Here is a 10,913-nt window from a genome sequence, read left to right as displayed (position 1 = left end):
TCGCAGTGGGCAAAACCACCCCCACTGCGCCGCAGTGAGCCACCTGATCAGCAACTAGAAACCGTTTCAACACTTGAACAAACTTGCAACCTTCACAATTCGACATGAACTTCATAAAACACATTTCAAAGATTACCAAGAACAACATAGACACCTTTTTAACAGGTTTACAACATCATCTAATTTCAAAAACCATGGACACCATCAAATGGGTCATTTACCCATTTTGACACAATTTTCGCCCACAAGTCAATTATACAACTTTCCAAAAGAACTTGCACTTGACCATTCACAGAAATATAACATTAGTAAGACATCAAAACATTATGTACCAAGAGCCAAGAAAGGAGGGACAACTAAGCCTCTAACCAAATGATCGTCATTCTTCCACAAATGACCTAAATACCTCAAGTCTTGCAAAAAATTCACTTCAACACTTCAAGCTCTAGATCAACACTTTCCAACCGACAACACTATTTCCTTCTTCCGGAACTACCTATATAATGGTAAACAAATAAAATATAAGCAAAGGCTTAGTGAGTATACTTGCATACATTTACGAATACGAAGGAGGGCAAAGTACAAGGGCTTTTACATGTAACCTATGGCACCGTCATGTCACATTTACATGTTCAGCTTGCACACTAACAACACATATATGGATCCATATAAGCTAAACAATCATAACAATCGCATCTGTCGGGATTCTTAGGCCCCGGAGGTTCTTAGGCCTCATATCATATCAACTATCGGGATTCTTAGGCCCCGGAGGTTCTTAGGCCTCATAATCACAATGTCCCACATGGGCTTATGCCGCATCAATTACCACACATGGATAAATAATTAAAGTTCAACATGATGTGGTCAACACCACACATGGACAAAAGGCTTCAACATGATGTGATCAATTGATCCAATATATACATAAAGGTATGCAAATATACTCACCTCCTCCGCAAAAAGGACAACAACGTTAAAACGAATAAGCACAAGCAAACTTCAACCTATAAAATCATATCATAAAAGTGCATAAGCTTACATTCACAACTTGACTAGCTCAACCTATCACTAGCCTTTCTAAACCCAAAACCCAACCCATTTGTCATTGAGTTACTTACATCTATAACAACAACATTAATCCTACCATTTTCATCCACATTTCAATAACTAGCAAAATTCATCTTTTCTTACAAACTCAATTTATCACATTGAACTCATTTATTTCATAATCAAACACATCATATATCTCAATGACAACTAGGTTAACTAAGGAATTGGGAAAAAATGAACCATAATTCATTTCCTAGCAAAACCCCTAAATTGGTTCACTCCATGAACCCTAAATTCAGAAGAAAGAAGAAAACTAAATTAGGAGAAACTAATACCTCACTAAGTAATGGCTAATTCAAGACTTAAATATAAAATCCTCCTTTCCCCCTCTTCCTTGAAATTTTCGGCCACCACCACTCAAAACCCACAACCCTAGCTTTTCAATTTCTTGAATGAAGATTATATGATGGTGATGTTTAGTATAATGATTTCCCTTTTTGAAATAGAGAGAATTAAGCTTTTGATTTTGAAAGAAAGAGATGGAATTGCATGAAGAAGTGAAGAAAACGATAGTGGAAATATGAGTACGGAAAATGTATGTGGCTGGCACCCTCTATGGGTACCACGACCCACTTCTAAATTTGTGGGTATTTTACCCGCTATCCGTGAAAGTTCCAACTAAATTAACCGCATATCCAAAAAATAAAATACTAGAAAATTAATTTAAAGTCAAAACTATGAAAAAGAGTTAATTTCTTTTACCTTAAAATCTTTGGGGTGTTACAATAATGGTTTGTGTAGAAGAGTGTGGGTTATATATATATGATAAATAGGGACCAAAAGTGTCAAATTCATATAAATATCAAATCAACCGTTTTAGGGACCATTTGTGTAAATTTTTTTTGAAATTTAAAAACATACCGTTACTTATAACAGACAAAAAAAAGGCATCGGCTCGTTTCTGGGAGGACGAACGCGCGAGAACGAGACTAGGGACGAGCCACATCCCTAACCGTGTGCGCTCGTCCCTGAACAAAGAACGAGCGACGAACGAGCAAAAACGAATGGACTGTCAATGCTCTAAGTTGTAGCTTTTATTTTTTAAAAATGTTTGGTATAATAGCTGAAGCTGCAACTTCAAGAAGTATTTGTATAGTTTTAAAGATTAAAAGTTCCTTCGAAAAGCTAAAGCTCCTGAAACGCTACTTGAAGTAGCGTTTCATTTTGGAGCTTTTTCTTTCAAATAAAAGCTAAAGTTAGTTGCATCTAAATAAAACTTTTAATATTTTAGGAGGTTTTTAGTATAAAATGTTAAAGTTCCTGAAAAACTCTTGAAAAACTTGTGCCAAACATAGCCATAGTCATATTCATTACAAAAATAGTCAGATTAGATATTTGACTTTGTGTAATAAAAAAAAGGATGCGTAACTTGATTTTGTTAAAATAATGATTAGCTTTATTGACATATACTATAACAACGATATGTTTTTTATCTTTTGAAAACCAACTTAAATCAAGTTTCATTTTTAAGCTAAGAAAATTAAGTGGTTTTTTTATTCTTATAAAAGGATATCCGCACAATGTGGCGGCGACAAGTGGTGGTGGTAGTGATGGCAATAGTGGTAGCGGTGTGATTATTAATGTAAAAATTATGATGTAAATGGTGTAGTGTACTTATATTAAGGGTTGATAAACGTATATTGTAAATAATTTTTTCAAGTGTATCATAAACATAATAAGTGACTATTTAAATTGGTGAATAAAAAAAAGAGATAGTTTTGGTAAACAGGGATTGAAAAATATTTTAAGGGTATTTTTGGTAGATATAATGTGTTGGTTAAGAATGTGTTTAAAGTTAAGGATATTTTGAATTTTTAAAAATTAAAAAGTTTTAAAAATGAGAGAGGCTAGTCTCTCTATATAACTAAAAGATGATACTTTAGTTGCCAAATTAGTTTTTATTCTACATTTAACCTTGTGGTTAATTTTGCCAAATAAGTTTCCACGTATTAATGTAAATTTTAAATTTATAAAATTTAGTAATATAGGATAACAAAGGATTCTAACTTTTAATTTTAAACGTATCTATCATTATTATTTATATTATATTTTATTATTATATTATTTATAAAAAAAAGTATCAAATCATTTATATCTCATTATTGTATGGTTTAACAAAAGAAATTAACACACTTTATTAAGAAGATGTGATTTATTTTTTTCATGAGAAATTTAGATCAATATATAGATACCTAATTGTTTTAATTCTACTATTTCACATTGGTTTTTATCGCTTTTTTGGTTATATATCTTATCTCATAATACTATCTTTTGAGTTTTCGATATGGACATAAATAACATGGTACCCGCGTAATGCGGCGGCAGTGGTGGGAAATGCGGTCTAGTGGTGTCGGTAATGGTACTATTGGTGGTGGTGGCAGTGTCGAGCGCTGTCGGTTGTTGTAATTGTGATAGTGGAAATTTTTAGAAAATAAGGGCCTAAAGTGTTAATTATTAAAAATAAATGTTTAGAATGTAAATTAAATTCATTAAAAGTAAAATATGAAAAGTGAAGAGTAATTTTGGTAATTTAAAAATAGAATTACCTAAAATAAAAATGATTTTTTACTTTATAAGGAAATAGAGAAGAGATAGAGATATAGAATAATAATTAATTATAGGAAGGAAACAAGTCATATTCATAAAACAATAATCTGAAAATATGGAGTACATTTGAACGTTTAATATGAAAATTTAAGTAGTCGATTTTTAATTAACTTTCCTAGTTGGTTTATAGAACCAATACCAAATTTGAAAGCTAACCTTCGTACATAATAACATTTTTGTTTTTTTAAGTGTGAATTAATTAAAGGGTTTAACATAATTTAGTTATTTTTAGGTAATGATATCATCAAAATAAATAATGGTTAGATTATCATTAGATTAATCCATCCAAGGGTGTTAGGTCCAGTTTAAGTCAAACTGGAGCTCTCCAGCGACATCTGGAGAGCATGCGGAATTGTCCGAAATATTAGAAGTCCAGTTGCATTGTACAGGTTAAGCAACTGATGACTTCCTCCAGTTGAGATCAGAAGACTAGAATCTGAAGACCTTCCAGTTTAAGTCAAAGACAACAAATGGAAGACAGAGATTGGCAATGGCAGCGAAGCCCAATTGACAATCTACCAGATCAATCAACTGGAGAATCCTCCAGTGTAAATGCTCTTACAAAGCTTTACACTGATTACGAGGAGGACCTTTTTACTCTACATCCTTTTAACCGGACAATGATATTGTCTCTGGATAAAGGTGCAAAGATGTAGAGTGGTTGAATAAAGTAAACCTTTGTCTTACTTTATTTAGCACACACAAAGGATTATTTAAACAATACTTTTGTGTGCTGTCAACCATATTTGTACGTCGAAGTTGAGATCCCCATGCTCAATCTTCGACTATAAATAGAGGTCCTTGCACAAACATTTTTTTAACAACTTTGCAAATACATATATTCTGCAATATTGGTGAACTTGTGCAATATTCTCTCAATCGCAAAAAGGAACATTTCACAACTCTAAGTGTTTCGATTGTTTAGGAGAATTTCCAAGTTTAGATCAATTGTAATTCATGGGTTGTTAGGATATTTACATTCATGTATTATCTTGGTTCCGCAACAACCTTGTATTTTATTTAAACAATCAAATAAATAAAATACACTTGAAATATACTTGTCATTTATATTATTGCATTGTATTAATTTATGTATTCTGTTACCTAAATACATTTAATCCAGTTAACCTGGTACACGATCAATCTAAACTGCTCATATCCAGATTAATTGATTGTGTTGCAAAGCTCACTCACCATCGACATAGAGGTGTCTTCAGCACCCATCTAGTAATAGTTGGGACTTATAAGTGGTATCAGAACAGGCAGGTTGAATTGTTTCAATTCTATAACCTAGGTCTGCTTCGATGGCTGCTGAAGGTGAGAATGGTTCTGGTCCAAATGAATCTAATCCGAATATTGCTACTCCTTTAAATACTAACCCTCCTCCTCGTCCTCCAACTCCTGGAGCTAACCACGTTCATGTACATTACTCAAACTCTCCTGTTCCCAAATTCAATGGGAATGGTGAGACATTTGGTACATGGAAGGCTAGAATGCTCTTGCATTTTGGTGGGATAGATAGGTATATGTTGAAAATCCTTAAGGATGGACCATATATACCCATGTCCAGTGGTGTTAGCCCTCTTCTCGACCCTACTGGGAGAAGAGGCACCAGGGAGAAATCTGAGGAACATTGGTCAGATGAGGATCGCAGATTTGTTGATCTTGATACCAAACTGAAAAACATGATCCTTTCTGCTATACCTGAGGAACTAATTCCTACTCTTGTGCTATTTCCTAGTGCAAAATCTATGTGGGATGAACTAGTTCTCCAGTTTGAAGGAGGAAATGACACCATTGTCACCAGAAAGGTTGCTCTTAACAAGAAGTATGAATCCTTCTTTGCTCTTCCCAATGAAAGTTTAACTGGTACTTATATACCAGATTTACTGGCCTAATTAATCAACTTAGAGGCTTGGGAGTGGAGAAGGATAAGGATATTCTTCTTGAAAAATTCTGTGATGTTTTGCCATCCAAATGGGCACACATGGTTCTTGTCTTAAGACAAGGAAAGACCTTGCATAGCCATACTCTTGCTTCCCTTTATGGAGCCTTCAGATTCACTGAAGATAACGATGCTGCAAGATTATTGGCTGAGCAAGATGCTTTAAACCATGCTCAGAGTTCCAAGGCTGCCAACTTTTCTGGGCAACCTTTTGCTGCTTTAATGTCTACTGAGAATGTCCAGTCACATTCTATGAAGGAAATGTTAAACATCTTACTGAACTCTGGCCTAACCACAAATCTCAGTGATGGTTGTGAGGAAACTGACGATGATGATCTGGTAGCCATGATTGCTAAAACCTTCAATAGGTTTAAGCATAAATCTAATCGATTTAATGGGTCCAATAATGCTTCCAGTTCAATTTCTATGGATAAGGCTAATCTTACCTGCTACAAATGTGGTAAGAAAGGCCATTTCATGAAGGAATGCAGATCTAGTCAGATGAACAACCAAACTGGTCCTATTGTCCCAAATTTTGTTAAAACTGATGATAATAAGGCCAAATACAAGAAACTTAAGGCCCAGATTGCTCTCATGTCACTTGAACAAGAAAACGAGAAAGAAAAGAACAAGTGCATGATGGCTCAAACTGAAGGGAAATGGGAACTCTCTGATGATTCATCTGATGATGAAGAAGAGATTAGAGATGTGTGTTTCATGGCATTGGAGAATCAACAACCAGTGGTGAAAGATGATGTTGTGTCAGGAAGATGGGTTGACATCATTTTAAAGAAGGTAAGGGATTATGATGTCGAGATAGATTCAGAATTGAAACTGGATATTGCTGAATCATTGAATGATGACTTATTATTTGTTGAAACCATGAGAACTGACTGTGAAAGATACTTAAAAACAGTTTTGGTTGAATTTAACAACATGAAAGGTCAAATAAATGATTTGCAAAGTGTCCAGTTGGCTCTTAAAGAGTCAGATTTGAAAAATGAGGCATTGGAAAGAGATAAACAAAAACTAAAATTTGATCTTGAAAAGGAACACATGGTTATCAATTCTTGGGTACAAGCATCTGGTAAAAATTATGACACTTTTTCTAAAACCATTGATGCTCAAAAAACTGCCTGGAAATCTGGTAATCTTCAGATGGCAGCTGTTTTACCCACTATTCACCAATTGCCAGAATCTGTTAAGGTTGAAACTCCTTATGATTCCTCTGACACTGTCAAATCTGAATCCACTAAGACCAACCCTGTTGAGGTCAAAACTGGAGCCAAGAAGGCTAAAGCTCCAGTTAAAAAGGAATCTGGTGACAATCCTTTACCTCATAAGTCAAATGAGTCCTCAACTCAAAAGACTAAAACCCCCGCTGAGCCCAAGTCCATAGGCCAGCAGCCTGATGAAAAAAACATTTTGTTAAAAATGGAGAATCAACTCCAAAATTTGTCTAGGCAGGTACAAAGTTGTACTGCCAGAATTAAAAATTTGGAAGGAGTTGCATCTTCTTCAGTTGAAAAACAAAATGTCAAAACACCTCCTCAAAAACAAAAGATAAAACAATCTGCTCAGAAAGGAGTAAACATCGAAAAGAAAAAGGAGGTCAATGTTCCACTAAAACCAATTGTTTTTACTCCAGAAACTGGAGAGAACCTTTCAATTTCTTCATCCAGTTCTACACCCACTCAAGCACCTGGGACTTCTCAGAAGAAGTCCAGTGGACCCATGAAGAAAAGATGGGTTCACAAAAATAACTAATCACTAACTTGGGTGTGCAGGGCGATCGAAAGAAGAATATTTGGTATCTGGACAGCGCAGCTGACTGAACTATGACCGGATGTAAGCTCCTGCTGGAAGAGTTCACTGTCTGCGATGGACCAGCAGTGACATTTGGTAATGATGGAAGTGGGAAAACTGAAGGATATGGTGTTGTTGACAATGGGCAGATCCAGTTCACAAAAGTTGCGTTTGTCAATGGTTTGAAATATAACCTGATAAGTGTCAGTCAACTTTGTGATGATGGATATAGGGTACTGTTCGACATTGCTCAAGGCACTATTTTTAACAAGGATTGGAAGGTAGTCATGATTGCACCAAGAAAAGGGAATGTGTACATCATGGACATGGAGCCTGCTCCAAAAGAGCATTGTTTCTATGTCAAGGCTGATGAGGACACCAACTGGCTGTGGCATAAACGGTTATCCCATCTTAATTTCAAAAATATCAACAAGTTGTCAAGAAAGCAACTGGTTGATGGGATACCTTTGTTTTCCTTTAAAAAGGAGAAGCCATGTCCAGGGTGTGAAATGGGCAAAAAGAAAAGAGCCAGTTTCAAGACCAGACAAAATTTCAGTATCACTGAACCTCTTCACATGCTTCATATGGATCTCTTTGGTCCAGTGAATGTTCAAACTAAAGCTGGTAAGAGATACACTTTAGTTGTGGTCGATTAATACACCAGATTTTGTTGGGTGATATTTATCAGATCAAAGAGTGATGCACCTGGTGAAATTATCTCTCTCATCAAGCGAATTGAACTCAAGTATACCAAGAAAGTATGTCAGTTGCGAAGTGATAATGGTACAGAATTCATTAATAAAGAATTGGAGACATTTTGCACTGGCACTGGCGTTTCTCAAAACTTTTCGTCAGCTCGTTCTCCAGAACAAAATGGTGTGGTTGAAAGAAAGAATCGCACATTGATTGAAGCTGCCAGAAGTATGTTATCTGAATCTGGTCTTCCCACCTGTTTTTGGGCTGAAGCTGTGGCAACTGCTTGTCACACCCAAAACCGGTCAGTTTATGTCAAGAGACACAGGAAGACTGCCTATGAAGTCCTCAGGAATCGTAAACCAAATATTGGATACTTCCATGTATTTGGTTGTCCAGTTTACATCTTAAACGATTCCAGTCAGTTGGGAAAATTTGATGCAAAAGCTGACGATGGTGTCTTTGTGGGGTATTCAGATGTTAGAAAAGCCTATAGAGTTTATAATTATAGACTCCGAAAGGTACATGAAACAATTCATGTCACATTCGATGAATCAAATGAAGCAATCAACAAAAGACCAACCCTTGATTTATCTTCAGTTGTCCCAATTGATTTTGGTGTATCTGATCAGGTTCATCAATCAGTTAGTACACCAGAAAATGTTTCCAGACATCAAGTCTTGGAACCAGTTAAGGAAAAGAAGAACTTCAGTGACACCTCATTTTATCCTTCTATCAGTTTTAACCTACCTGAAAAAAACTGGTAATTGGATCTGATGTACGTGCCACAACAACATCAGAACCAGTTCAAGTTGCTCCAGTTCTTCAAGATATACCTTTGTTTGAAGAACATCATGTTAACTCTTCAGTTGACACTGATGATGAAGTTGAAGTAGTTTGGACTGATCCTCCTCCAGTAGCTGCATCTGTTGGAGATCGTCAGGTGTCTTGCACTGATGTTGTAATATTTCAACCTAGTCAATACACTAAATAGACTGCTGCTCATCCCATCGAGCAGATTATTGGCAATCCAGATAGTAGGGCTCAGACTAGAAGAGCCACAAGTGATCAATGCTTGAACGTCACCTTCTTATCACTGATTGAACCGAAGAAGATTGACGAGGCTATGGCAGATCCAAGCTGGGTTGAAGCTATGCAAGAAGAACTCAACCAGTTCGAAAGGAACAATGTTTGGGAGTTTGTTCCTTGCCCTCCAGAGTTAAAGAGAGAACCCATTGGAACGAGGTGGGTCTACCGAAACAAGATGGATGAAGATGGCAACGTTATAAGAAACAAAGCTAGATTGGTTGCCAAGGGTTACTGTCAAGCAGAAGGTGTTGATTTCGATGAAACTTTTGCTCCAGTTGCAAGACTTGAAGCCATCAGAATTTTCTTGGCTTATGCTGCTCACTTGCAATTCAAAGTCTTTCAGATGGATGTAAAAAGTGCGTTTCTGAATGGCACGTTGGAAGAAGAAGTGTATGTTACACAGACTCCAGGCTTCATAAATGAAAAGCATCGTCATTAGGTATATAGACTGAACAAAGCTTTATATGGTCTTCGACAAGCCCCAAGAGCCTGGTATGATACTCTAACTAAACATCTTCTCAAAAATGGTTTTCAAAGAGGTGCAATAGATAATACCTTGTTCATCTTGAAAGAAAAAGGTAATATCTTGCTGGTACAAATTTATGTTGATGATATTATATTCGGGTCAACTGATGATGAAATGTGTAAAAGGTTTTCGAAAATTATGTCTCAAGAATATGAGATGAGTTTAATGGGTGAATTAACATTTTTCTTAGGTTTACAAATCAAACAAACCATGGATGGTATTTTTATTAACCAAGAAAAATATGTCAGAGATTTGTTAAGAAAATACAAATATGATTCTATCCCATCAAAAACTACACCTATTTCAGCTCCATTAAATTTGGACTCTGACCCAAATGGCAAACCAGTGGACCAAAAAGAATATCGTGGAATGGTTGGTTCACTGATGTATTTAACTGCCAGTCGACCAGATATAATGTTTGCAACATGTTTATGTGCCAGATTTCAGGCAAATCCAAAAGAATCACACTTGCATGCTGTTAAACGCATTTTCAGGTACCTGAAAGGGTGCCCTAGCCTTGGTCTTTGGTATCCCAAAGGCTCAGGGTTAGATCTAATGGGTTATTCAGATTCAGATCATGCAGGTTGTAAGATTTATAGAAAATCCACAACTGGTGGATGTCACTTCCTAGGGGGAAAACTGGTGAGTTGGACCAGTAAGAAGCAGACTTCGGTCTCAATGTCTACTACTGAGGCAGAATACATTTCTGCGGCCAGTTGCTGTGCCCAGATTCTCTGGATCAAAAACCAGTTACTTGATTATGGTATGAAATTAACAAGAACCCCAATCTTTTGTGACAACACCAGTGCAATTGCTATATCTCACAATCCTGTGATGCACTCAAAGACAAAGCATATTGATATCAGGTATCACTTCATTCGTGATCATGTTATGAAAGGAGACATTGAAATACATTTCATCCCCACTGATAAACAGTTAGCTGATGTTTTTACAAAACCTCTTGATGAGAAAACTTTTAAACATCTCATCAGCGAACTAGGTATGTTAAATCCTCACTAAACTGGAGAGGCCCTTCAGTTGAGGATGGTCCAGGTGATCCTTGATTGGTTGGAGATTGAACGCCTTGATGTACTCACAGACTAGTCACTGATCAAATGGATCACATTTTTAGGGGGA

Source organism: Erigeron canadensis, chromosome 1 (genome assembly GCF_010389155.1).
Source record: "Erigeron canadensis isolate Cc75 chromosome 1, C_canadensis_v1, whole genome shotgun sequence".
Classification (NCBI taxonomy): Eukaryota; Viridiplantae; Streptophyta; class Magnoliopsida; order Asterales; family Asteraceae; genus Erigeron; species Erigeron canadensis.
Note: the sequence above shows the minus strand (reverse complement) of the source record.